Source organism: Mesocricetus auratus, unplaced genomic scaffold (genome assembly GCF_017639785.1).
Source record: "Mesocricetus auratus isolate SY011 unplaced genomic scaffold, BCM_Maur_2.0 Super-Scaffold_4256, whole genome shotgun sequence".
NCBI lineage: Eukaryota > Metazoa > Chordata > Mammalia > Rodentia > Cricetidae > Mesocricetus > Mesocricetus auratus.
Window position 1 is genome coordinate 54,847,103 of NW_024429182.1, and position 9,853 is coordinate 54,856,955.

Sequence of the window (9,853 nt, forward strand, 5' to 3'; positions counted from 1 at the left end):
CTGGGCTCTCCATCAAAACAGGCTTCACCTTCATGGCTTCATGCAGTAGCCTCTTGGGGCCTCGTTGCAGGAACTCCAACCTTGCCACACATGGCCTTGCATAGTGACTCTCTGGAACTTGGTTCAAGACTCTATGACCTCTTCAGTCTACTATCTTCCAGTCCTGCAAGATGCTGCTACGTTCCTCTGCTATCTTAGGATGGAGCCTGGGCCCTGCAGGCCTTTGTGTGGCAGTCCTTGGGGAACAAGTCCCTTGGGGTGAGCAGGGAACCATCATTGCTTTCTCAGTCAGTGCAGTCACTTTCTCTTCAGCTACATTTGCATTTTCACAGGTTGGAGTCTTACCCTCACGACACCTTTTCCACTGTCCTAGTGCAGCACGTAATGTTGCAGAATGTTTGTTAAACTATATAAAGGTGTGTTGCATGTGTTTAATTACATAAAGGTGTGTTGCTGTTTTACCTTGTCTGCCTAAGGCACCTAATTTGTCTAATAGAAAGCTGACTGGACAATATCGAGGGAGGAGGTATAGAGGGGTAGGGAGAGTAAGTAGGAGGAGGAATTTAGGCTTGGGAGAATAAAGAAAACGAGAGGCCAGGGACCAGACAGCCAGACATAGAGGAAGCAGGAAAGTAGGATGTGCAGAATGAAAGAAAGGTAAAAAGACCCAAGGCAAAATGTAAATGAATAGAAACAGGTTAAATTAAGTTAAAAGAGCTAGTGGGCAAGCCTAAACTAAAGCCAAACATTCATAATTAATAATAAGTCTCTGTATCTTTATTTGGGAGCTGGTTGGCAGCCCAAAGAAAGTTCCAATTACAGTGTAACGTTCTCTCTTTAATGATGCTAATCTCTTTAACTATCACAGTTACTTTCCAGACTGCCCTGTCTGTAACCTGAACTGTGCCTACAATCTTTCCTTCACCAATCTGCGTATTTTCCCATATTTCTGCTTTGTTGTTGCTCTCTCACTGTAGACCTGGATGACAGCCGTGAGCAGTAACCATGCCACACAGCCTGAATGCTAGCCTGCCTAGAGATTTCTCCCACTAAACTAATTAGTGCATTACTTTTTAAATTAATCCTGATACATTTTCAGGACGTGGGAAGGATTCAGCTAGATTAACAGACCAATGGCCCCTCATCCCTTTCCTGATAAAGTCCTTGTTCCCTCTCAAACCTCAAAGCTGAACCACCAGTGTTTGCATTTTTCTTGGCATTCTGGTCTTCTGAGGTCCTACCAGTCTGGCTGATTTAGTCCTGCTGTAGCATTCTAGGGCTTTTACAACTCAAAGTTCCAATTTCTCCCTCATACCTCTTACAATCCAGTTCCAAAAGGCCAAGAACCATATGCCAGGTTTATCACAGCACTGACCCCACTCCTGGTTCCATTTTTCTGATTAGTTTTCTTGTTGTGGCAAAATGCTCAACAAAAGCAATTTAAGGAAGGGAAGGTTTCTTCTGGTTCACAGTTTGATGGTGCAGTGCATCATGGCAGAGATAGCATGGCAACAGGAATGTGAGGGGACTGGCCACATTGCATCCACACACAGGAGGCACAAGCAAATGAATGCCCTCTCTCTCTCTCTCTCTCTCTCTCTCTCTCTCTCTCTCTCTCTCTCTGTCTCTGTCTCTCTCTGTCTCTGTCTCTCTCTCTGTCTCTCTGTCTCTGTCTCTCTCTCTCTCCAGTGAAGGACCCCATCTCATGAAATGGTGCTTCCTGCAAAAAAAGAGAGAAAAAAAAAAAGGAAAAAAGGGAAGATATTAGAAGTGAGGTAGGAACACAGTGAAGGAAACTGTTTATCGCTGACTGGATGACTTTTTTTAGAAAATGAGATAAAAAGCAAACAAACATGATTTCAAATGACAACAGCAGATTATAGACAAATAGGCAGACCCAACTCAATACAGATAAACAATACGCACACAACACCCTAGTCTCCGTTCAGTGATTGCCATGAAATACCTGAGGCTGGGGACTTCATGAAGAAAAGAGGTTTATTTAGTGAACAGCTACTGAGGTCCCAGAGCACAGTGCTGGCATCTATGTGGCTCTGGCTGTGTTGTTGTAAAGGAGGCAATGGCTGGAGTACACAACGGGGCAAGCCCTGAAGTAAGAGGAAACTGACCAGAGGGGAGGGACCAGCCTTGTTGTTTGATAACAACTTCTCTTGGGAACTAACAGGGTTCCTTTGGGAAACTGTTGCTCTTATTGGAGGGGGGCTCCCAATGACCTAATACTTTCCCACTAGGCCCCTCCTCTTAAAGGTCCTACAATGTGCCAACATTTTCACACTGGGAACCAAGTATATGAACCCTTAAGGCACTTAAGCTGCCTCAAATCATGGCTAGAGGAGACAACATCAACCCTCCCCCCACCCCCACCCCCCGCTTTGTTTGTTCGTTTGTTTTTTTTCGAGACAGGGTTTCTCTTTGTAGCTTTGGAGCCTGTCCTGTAAACCAGGCTGACTTCAAACTCACAGAGATCTGCTTGCCTCTGCCTCCTGAGTGCTGGGATTAAAGGTGTGCACCACCAATGCCTGGCAAAGATCCTATTTATTATTTTTAGTGTGTGTGTGTGTGTGTGTGTGTGTGAAAGAGAGAGAGAGAGAGAGAGAGAGAGAGAGAGAGAGAGAGAGAGAGAGAGAGAGAGAGAGAGAGAGAGAGAGAGAGTAAATCAGAGAATAACTTGCTGGAGTTGATTCTCCTTCCATCTCATAGGTCCTAGGGATTGAACTCAGGTCTTTGGACTGGCAGCAGGTGCCTTTACCTGCTGAAGCCTCTTTCTGGCCCAGTGATCTTGTTTATAAGAGTCACAGAACAGCCGGGCGTTGGTGGCGCATGCCTTTAATCCCAGCACTCCAGAGGCAGAGACAGGTGGATCTCTGTGTGTTCGAGGCCAGCCTGGTCTACAGATGGAGTTCCAGGACAGGCTCCAAAACTACAGAGGAACCCTGTCTCAAAAAACAAAACAAAACAAAACAAAAAAAAAGTCACAGAACAACAAGAGAAGAAAATCAGGTGATAAAAAGTGGTGAACCTTTGGAGCTGTGGCAGCCACCGTGGGCACAGAGGCAGGGTGTGCAGGGTTTCCTCTGGTCTGTTTTAGGGACCATCACCAAGGCCAGTGTGGATGTTACTGACCTCAGCACTGGTAGGAATCTCAGCCCTGCTTGGGCCCCAGGCTGCAGGCCTCTTCCCTGCCTGGCCTCCAATGCTGGTCCTGGGGATGAGTCACAGGTTCTAAAAATAAAGTGGAGTGAGCTTTGAAACTGTGCTTCCTTTTTAAGCCAACTGCGCCTGCCTAGGGATACCCGGCAGCTGGGGTGTCAGGGAGAGCTTGGGGGCCTCCTGCTGCTACCAGCCATAGGGGCCCCTTTTCCTATTGGCAAACAACAGCATTTGCTGGCCCCTGTGCAGCCTTGGCCCATAGCATTGGGAGGCTGGGATGGCCCCTGCCCACAGTGGCTCCATACCGAACGGGGAAAGAAATCAATGTGGGGGAATAGCTACCATATGGATGGAGTCTTGGGCTGTACAAAGGCAGCAGGGTGCCAGGGAAGCTTACCCAATGAGGGAGGCAGATGGGTAAGGATTGGTGCTCCTGGCCAAATATGCAGGGTAAGCAAGGCCCTGGAGTCTGAAAACTGGTGGACTCGTTCAGGATATGAGCCTCAAGTAGGGCATCTCAGATCTCTCCTGAGAATGCTGGTCACTTGGACAGAGTCCTGGCCACCCTGTTCCCTGGTTTTGACTTTCCAAAGCTGAGGCTCAGAAACACAGCCAACCATCTCTCCAGTGGATTCATTCGCTCCCCTGGTCTTGGGCATGCTGATTCTGATGCTGCATACATGGAGGAGGTGGGGGAGATGCACGATGCCACGGCAGGTTGGATTCAAATTGTGAGGGCTTTGGTGTTTGCTTAGGAATTTGAACTTTAGTGCATAGGCAGAAAGGAACTATCAGGGGCTTAGGAGTTGGAAAGGTCTGCACTGAGAATGACCAATGGGAGTGGCTGAGGAGGGGGCAGATGCTAGGGAGCTGTGCTACTGCAATGTTATGAGAGAAAGGGTCGGGCATCTGACAGGGTTGCAGGGAGGGCATTTGGGTAGATGTCCCTTAGATCAGGATAGAAACCCAAAATGATTACAGGGGACACGTAGAGTGTGAGAGAATAGAGGGAAGGAAGGGGAGGAGGAGAATAGAGGGCGAAGGGAGAGAAGCCAGGAAGAGGAAGAAGGAGAGGAAGATGTCAAGAAAAAAGAGGAAGAGGGGAAAGAAGGGGAGGAAGAATTGGGGGAGAAATTGTTGAGGAGGAGTAGAGGAGTAGAGAGGTGGGGTAGGGAAGGGGTGAGGAGGGAAGCAGGAGGAAGATGGAGGCAGAAGAGCTAGAAGAAGGGAGGAGATGAAGAACTAGCTTGGAACTGGACCTGTGTGGAGTTGGTGGGCTCCGTGGAGGAGGCTGCAGCCTGCAGGGTGGGCTCGCAGGCTGTGTGGAATTAGTGGGCTCTGTGGAACAGGCTGCAGCCTGCAGGATGGGCTCGCAGGCTGTGTGGAATTGGTGGGCTCTGTAGAATAGGCTGCAGCCTGCAGGGTGGGCTCGCAGGCTGTGTGGAATTGGTGGGCTCTGTAGAACAGGCTGCAGCCTGCAGGGTGGGCTCGCAGGCTGTGTGGAATTGGTGGGCTCTGTAGAACAGGCTGCAGCCTGCAGGGTGGGCTCGCAGGCTGCACTTTCCATCTAAAGCCATCTGCTGGGGAAATAGCTTCTGTGGAGCTTTGGATTCTGTTCAGACGTCCAGCTGATGAGGTGAGGCGTGCACACATGCATGAGGGAGGGCTCTCTACTCCAAGTCTCCAAGTATGAATGTGAATCACATCCCAGAACCTTCAAGGAGACACCCATAATGTGACTGGGTCCCCAGCATCATGTGGCTCTGGCAAGTTGACACATGAAACTTATCGTGGGGGCAGTCTGTTCTAATCTTTACAGCACATATGGGCATGAATTGGCCAGCAGGGGCCCCTAGATTTACTTCTCAGGGTGTGTCTGGTTCAGATGGAGGATGGGTGGACCCATGGCCTGTTCCTGCCTTATCATCTCCAAGGCCTTTGTGAATCTTAATGGAACTGAAATCCCCTGGGGATATGGTTAATGCTGGGATTGTTTTATGTGTTTTATTTATTTCGAGATAGGGTCTCATTATGTAACCCTGGCTAGACTTGCACTCCCTGTGTAGACTAGGGTGGCCTTGAACTCACAAAGATTTGTCAACTCCTGCCTCTCAAGTGGGGGAATTAAAGGCATGCATCACTAGGCCTGGCCATATTTTTGTTTTATTTTTAATGTGTGCTTCTGTGTGTGTGTGTGTGTGTGTGTGTGTGTGTGTGTGTGTGTGTGTGTTTGAGTATATCTACATGAGTACTGGTACCCACAAAGGCCAGAAGAGGGATGACTTAGAACTGGAGTTACAGACAGTTGTGAGCTGCTCAGTGTTGGTGCTGGGAACTGAACTCATGTCCTCTGTAAGAACAGCAAGCCTTCTTAACCCCTTAATCCCTCGAGTCCTGTGTTGCCTGTTTATCAAGCTATCTAGTTCTGTGTTTTAATGCACTACCCACAGTGATGCACACCAGGCCAGGCTGTCTTGCTTGCCTGAGCTTAGTGGCCGGTAGGCAGTAAGCGCCCTCCATCGCTTGTCCATCAGCAGGGCTTCTTTCTTGAGAATCTTCTTGCCTGGCTGGGTTTTCCTTGCCTGCTTGTCAGTTGCTCCTGTCAGTCCTCCAAACAGGTCTGGCTGGGTAGGGAAAATGTCAGGGCATAAGGGCTTCCTGCCTCTAGCGCAGTGGGCTAGGCATGGCTGTAACTCACCCCTCAGAGACTAGCCATCTTCATTTCTGTTTCTTTTCAGTTTTTTTGAGACAGAGTTTCTTTGTGTAGCTCTGGCTGTCCTGGAACTCACTTTGTAGACCAGGCTGACCTCAAATTCACAGAGATCCTCCTGCTTCTACTTCCCAAGTGCTGGGATTAAAGGCGTGCGCCACCATGCTCAGCTAGTTGTTTCTTTGGTGATCCACCCAGCACCAAACTCTGGACCATTAATGGTTAGGGGCTTGTTGACAGTGACCTTGAGGGCTTGGCAGGTCATAGCAAGAGCTAGGTACAGACAGGACTTCCACCTCTGAGGACACTTCCAGAGCCAAAGCTGACACTGGATAGGCCAGCAGCTTTTGAAGATCAGAATGCTCAAGCCGGCATCCTTCTGCTAATTCTACGTAATTGTTCTTCAGCAGGTGCTGTTCACTCCCTGGGGCTCAGAGAGGCCCAAAGCTGGCCACAGTCCCCAGTGGATGGTAGACATCAGGTCACAGCCTACCTGGTGAGGGAGGTTCTAGTCCCTCTTTTTAATTATTAGGCCAGGATTTTCAGAGCACCACAAGACCAAAAGGACACAGAGGGTCAAAGAGCTGTGGGGACATAGCAGGGGCCAGGAGGTTTGCACTGTGATGATGCTGAGCTTGGCTCCAAGAGAGTTTCTGGTATTGACAAAGCTTTCCTGGTGAAGTGGAAGAGCAGGGCTGGGAGTGGCAAATCACCTGCAGAGTGCACCCCTGATGAGCAGGAGAGAGGAGTGCTCCCTACAGGCAGAGGCAGCTAGAGGGAAGAGTGCTCCCCATGGGCAGAGGCAGCTGGAGGAAAGAGTGCTCCCCATGGGCAGAGGCAGCTAGAGGGAAAAGTGCTCCCTACAGGCAGAGGCAGCTAGAGGGAAGAGTGCTCCCCATGGGCAGAGGCAGCTAGAGGGAAGAGTGCTCCCCATGGGCAGAGGCAGCTAGAGGGAAGAGTGCTCCCCATGGGCAGAGGCAGCTGGAGGAAAGAGTGCTCCCCATGGGCAGAGGCAGCTAGAGGGAAGAGTGCTCCCCATGGGCAGAGGCAGCTGGAGGCAGAAGACCTCGAGTGTGGTCAGCATGGAGATCATAACAAGCCAAGGAAAGACTGGCAGCCCATTTGCTCTTACCCTCAGCTCACCAGGAAGATGGTTGAGTCACACACTGTTGCCTGGACCAGTGGCTTCTTGTTGAGTATGCTGCTACACTTCCAGGGTCTTCTGCAGCTGCAGGCTCAGCTCCTCTGTGTTGGTATTGTCCTGCATGGGTAGAGCCTACACTGCGGTAGCTTCTGGGTGAAGTACGGCTGTGCAGCATGGGTCTGAGACTTCACGAGGTCTCTCATCTGCTCTTACTCTGGCTTTGGGTCAGGAGAAAATCCTCCTATGGGTACTCAAATGCATGGTGCTGCCACTAACTTTCTTTTAAAAAAAAGATTTGCTTTATTTTAAAGTGTGTGTGTGTGTGTGTGTGTGTGTGTGTGTGTGTGTGTGTTTGGTGTGAGTGCGGATGTCCTTAGAGTCTAGGGTCTCATGTAAGCAGGCTGGCCTCATACTCACTATAGAGCCAAAGATGACTTCTCTTTCCTCCACCTCCGAATGTTGGGATTAAGAGACATGCTACCACACCTGGTTTGTGCCGGGCTGGAGATGGGACCCAGGGCTTCAGACTTTTCTTTTTCCTTGAAAAGCCTCTGAGCCCCCAGAGCTGTTTTTCTGCTCATGGTTTTGTCTCTCTCCTCTGTTAGAAGCTGTTTTTCAGTGACAGGTGTTGGCTGTCAGTCCCTGACAGAGGGCACCTATCAGGCCCATTGTATCCAGAATTATAGAAGGCTCAGGATGGTTCTGGGTACCCCTGTGTCCACACCTCGACTGGTGTTTCCTCAATCTTCTCTCATGGCTTGGATCAGAGTTCAGAGCAGGACCCACATTTTTGTCAAGGTCCCTGGTCCTCAGTCATCACCTTCCCGTATAGCACTCTCTGTGATGCCTCTTCTAAATACCCTCCCCAACCTCCAGCGGCTACCACTTGAGCACTTGTATGAAGGTTTGTGCCATTCTCTCTGCCCTCTTCTCAGCCTGCCTGTGGTGAGTGGCAACCCTCACAGTCCCTTTGCCATCACCTTGACTGAGATCAGGAAGGAGGACCATGAGTTAGTGCCACCTCTCCCATCCTTCCTCCTGTCCACTTGTCTGTCCACCCACCCTCAAGCTTATTTTGTCTTTTCCCAGTTCTTGCTAGAATATTGCCTCACCACCTTCAGGGTGGTGATCTAAAAGCCATGCCATGATGAGGCCTTTCTTTCCAGAAGAATGATCTGGAAATGATGCTCTCTCCACCCCCATCCCCATCAGCAAGTGCTAAGTGACTGAGCCTTAGCTGTGTGCTTGTCCCCAATGCTACCACTGAGAGACATGGAGATTGAAACTCAGGTGAGAAGGCACCATCACCCACCCGCTGGAGCCTTCACAAGCTCAGCTGACCCTCCTCCAGACTCTGTCACCACCCTGTCCCTTGGCCTCTCTCAGTCTCTTCCCTGCACGTTCCCTCTACAATAGTCTCCTCCCACCCTCCCACGGTGCCTGTCCATTGCTGTCCAGTGCTCAACACTGATTACAGGGTCTTCTTCCAAGAAGCTAGGAGTGTATCACTTCCTCTAGGAAGTTGACCAGGGTGACTAGGATAGGTGACCCTCTATAGGCGGGCCACATTCTGTCATGACATTGCCTGTTTGATCTTGGAACTGTGAGCTACCTGTGAACCAAGGGGAGTTCTTACTATTGACTAGATTCCACAAGATGCCCAGATAACTAAAAGTGGAGGAGAGAGAGATGAAAAAGAGGAGGGAGAGAGAGAGGGGATGGAGAAGAGGGAGGGGAGAGAAGGAAGAAGGGAAATGGGGCTAGGGAGGTGGCTCAATGGTAAAGTGTTTTGCTGCTGGAGCACGAGGACCTGAATTTGGAGCCCCAACACTCATGTAAAAAGCTGTCCCAGCGCTGGGGAGGAGAGGCAGGCAGACCCCTGGGATTCAATGGCTAGGCAGTCTAAGCAAATCAGTGAGCTCCTGGCTCAGTGAGACCAAGAGGGCTCAGCGGGTAAAAGCGCTTGTCAAACAAGCCTGACGACCAGTGTTTCATCCCCAGAGCCCACGGTATGAGGAGAGAAGTGACTCCCGAAAGTCGTCTTCCAACCTCCACACGCATCCTGTACTGCCCCACCCCCATCTCTCACACACCAATAATGAAGAAAATCCAGGTCTTAAAATGTGGAAGATGACACCCAACGACCTCCAGCCTCCACGGGCACGCGTGCACACAGCAGCATGCATGTGTAGACACACACATGGAAAGAAAGAAAAAAAGGAGGCAAGGGGACGGGCAGAGGGGTGGAGGACAGCAGAGCAGGGGGAGGTTCTGCGGGCCCGGGAGCAGAGGCAGAGCCCTCCTGCCACCTGTGCACCCAGACACCCGAGCCCGTGGGAGCGATGCCTGGCGTGCCGTGTGCAAACAGAGCCGTCCGCAAACAGAGCCGTCCTCTTTGGCTGTGGCCCCTTATTCCAACTCCAACCTTTGCCTCCAGTGGAAACCCAAGACCAGGCAGGACAAGGGGTGGCAGATGTCTGTGAAAGGAATGTCTGCCTTGGCAGATAAGAGCTTGCAGACAATGAGCCAGCCTCTGTGGGAATTCTCTCCTACCAGGCAGGGCAGGATGCAGGGGCTGACCTCACTCTGATCCTCTGCTACTGGGTGCCATCTCCATGGGTGTCATCTCCATGTGTGCCATCTTTATGGGCTTAGAACCACCACCAGCAGCCCCCTTCCTGCAAACTCCAGCACAAAGCTGTAAATTCCTAACTCCATCCTTGGATGGCTGTGTATAGTCTGTGAGGCAGAGACATTGAGACACAGGTGACAGAACAGCATCACCCATACCTTCCTATGTCTACCAGTGACAGTAGCTCCAGGACTGA